At 43.6% G+C, this 3,292-nt stretch overlaps 1 pseudogene; it reads right to left on the minus strand.

Annotated features, from left to right (window-relative positions):
* Nucleotides 1–357: 357 nt before the first annotated feature.
* LOC9641094 lies at nt 358–1,962 on the minus strand (annotated as a pseudogene).
* Nucleotides 1,963–3,292: the final 1,330 nt, after the last annotated feature.

A 3,292-nucleotide genomic window follows, 5' to 3' on the forward strand; every position in this document is an offset into this window, starting at 1 on the left:
ACCACACCTGGAGATTCATGTTGGCACAAACTAACCAAGATATGAAAGCCATGCCTCTCGCTTAGGACCTTTGCTGGACTACAATAGCTCCTAAACGAAATCGTTGTGTCTGCCTGAGAATACTGACAACCCTGTTGATACTGTCGCCACAGTGCTTTCTCTGGAAAACTTCGAAGACTAATCATCGCCATACTCTACCTTACACATCGACGATCCAGAACTTCTTAGAGCATATAAGAAGCTGCTCATCTTTTTCAAGAATGCGATGGACTCAGGCCAACGCACTACACCGCACGTGAGGAATCTTGAAAGATTGCAAGAGCCTGTGTCATAGTAGCTAGAATCAACTCTCAGAAGTCAAATGAGAAAATTTACATTTGGTCTCAGCAGCCGATCCATTTCCAGCATTATATCTTCGATCTGGCACCCTTTTCTCCCTGGATAGAGGGACGTCATGCGATATGCGTGCAACAAGTCGTAGCTCCTCAGGTAGCTCGAAATGCTTTCGCACCTGTGGATGCAAAAAATGAGAAGAAAGCCAAGTGAATATGAGCAAGCCTATGTACCAGGTATGCAAGTTGCCTACGAGGCCTCGACCATACACGACGTTAAGAGTGTTGCTAGATTCAGTTGGAACCACGTTCATGATCCACACGGGCTTGTTCTGTAGTAACAAGGCAGCAGCAAAGCCTCCGTAGCCAGCATTCATATCCATAACGTTCCGAATGGAATTTTCGGATACATTAAGCAGCTTCCAATAGTCTCCAACTTTGCCTTCCCAGAGAGATGTGTCTTCTTTGAAAGAAGATGAGCTGATACCTGTGCAAAAGAAATCCCGTTACCACATACTAGAGTACATAGCAAAGTTACCGAGCTGGTTTGAGTAAGTTGTAAGCCGCTCCAGCCATGAAGGAACATCGACGAAATTGGCAATCATTGTCCTCAGACAAGGCAATGCAGTCGTCCAATGGCTTGTTCCACGAGTTGTCTAGAAACTCCTTGCTTTGGTTAGTGCACAGCTTGGACTTGGCGAGCTGACAGGACCTGGCGGTCTTTCTCCAAACCGCAGTCTGGATGTGCCGTGCGATCACCTTCCAGCAAAGAGATTCTGTAATGTTGGTCAGGATGTTCCAAACTTCAGGGAAATCCTTGTCTTTGCGATAAGCTGGAGGTGCAGAATAGATGAGGTCTTAAAATCCAGTCCATTTCCCTGAGCAAAATACCCCCTGCAGATTCACGAGAAAGGAAATTTTTATATCATGTGCGAGATTCCAACTAATGCTTACCATCTTCGTGCCAATCGACGTGACAGCGGGAACAGTGAACAGCATCGAAGGATCTGGAAGGATACGGCAAGCACTTGGTTCCAAGCGCTGCAACAAGAGCCGGTACTCCTCGTTCCAGAGCGAACTGGATCTGATTCTCGTGCGAGTCAAGCGGCACGAACGACATGGTCTGGATGTCGAGGTTGAAGAGATAAGCTGCAAAGCTTGCAACTCTTCAGCCAATGTCCAAACCTCGAGCCACTCCAGCAGTCTGTAAATCTCCCTTCCAATCCGTGGTCATGTTTCCTAGCCTGTCTACACGAAGTTGATGGATCAATGGATCAAAAGAGAGAAGAAAAGTGTTACCTCTGGATGTACTCAGGAGCTCCATGCTTGAAATGTGTCCCTCCTCCCGGAAACCACATGGAGCCTTTAATGTGGACCCAGTTCTGGCCACCTTTCACTTTGGCTAGCTGGGTGTGGTTTACGTTGCTCCTCCACATATGGGGCCACCCGATGGGAAGTTTGTTGGACTTTGGTGAAGGAATAAGGCAGAAAGGATGCTGGTTTGGTGGGGGTATTGTCGCTCCAACTGCTCCCTTCTCAAGAGATTGAGCTTGTTGGAGATGGAAGCAATGTAGTTTGCATGGTGGCATGGGATGTAGAGGTTGACTCCATCAGAATGTTGAAATAGCATTTGGCTCCATTTTGAGAGTTGGTTCTAGTGTTGGGATGATGGATGCTTTAGCACTAATTTAATGTTGCTCCATACTCTTGCTCCTCTGCTTTTTGGGTTGTATGTTTGGGAGTCATTATGTGCTTTAATTCCTTAGCTAGGAGTTTGATTTCATCCCTTTATTCAGTAAGACAAATTTTTGCTCCATTAGCTTTGGCCCATGTGTCCAAGGGATAAAGTGGTAAAACACCAAAGGATAAAGGGTGAAAACTATATGCACCTACATATCCCTTGAGCTTCCTAATATACTTGGATAGTTGTATGTTTGAAGCTTGGCTTTTTGAGTTGTAAAACACACAAATTGCCGTATTGTACTTTAAAGTGCCCATCCATGATTGTTGCGAATGTGACTACAAGTATTAAATCCTTACTACCATGATAGTAAGAGGTTGGTATTGCTAGATCCTTTTTTAGTTTCCACCCAAGCTAGTTGAGAAATTGGTCATCATATATATACTTATGCTGGATAAACATAAGGTAGGAACTCCTATGTGTTTCTTGCTAAGCATACTCAGTCCGGTAAGAGAAACTCATATGTTAACTTGCATTTGTTAATGTTAGGACCCCTACAATATTGAGCTTGCTTCCTCAATATTTGCCAAATGATAATTTATCGTGTCTACCAAACACCTTTGCTATCATGCACTTTGTGTTAGTCCCATTTTGTCCTAATTACTATTTATGGAAAGTGTCTAGATTTGTTAATTTGGCATATCTACAAAATGTGGTGTTAATCTCGTATCCAAATTCACAATCTAACATCATTCCATATTTAGTAAGTTTCAAGCTTGTTCCAGAGACTAACTCCAGAGTGATTAAGAGTGAAAAGCCAAAGCATATGTTCCTCAAGGCAGGGGGCTATAGGGGTTTCAAATGTATAATAGAGATAGTGGGTAGGTCGGGTATGGCTGACCAACTTGTAATATAATCTAGCTCTTGCTTGCGTGCCTGTCTTTATTTTATATTTGGCTTGGGTTTAAGTCTAAGTTCCACACCATACTTGCTAGTAGTGGAGTACCCATATCCTCACATTAGGCCACCAATATGCTAAAATAATGCTAAACTCTGTTTAACTCTGTTTTGCATGTTGATCCTAGCATTGGAATGCTAGATGCTCTTGGACTATTCCAAGTCGGTATGTACTTTTGTCCCTTCACTCCTTAGGCTGTATACTTAGAAGTTATTATGTGCTCCAATGCCGTTGCTCTTTGGCTCCATGCTTGGGAGTTTAGCTTTATTTCTTCATTCAGTGGCCCAAGGCTCTGAAACTCGAGTTTTGCTCCACTGTTCT

This window comes from Selaginella moellendorffii, unplaced genomic scaffold, assembly GCF_000143415.4.
Source record: "Selaginella moellendorffii unplaced genomic scaffold, v1.0 SELMOscaffold_309, whole genome shotgun sequence".
Taxonomy (NCBI): domain Eukaryota; kingdom Viridiplantae; phylum Streptophyta; class Lycopodiopsida; order Selaginellales; family Selaginellaceae; genus Selaginella; species Selaginella moellendorffii.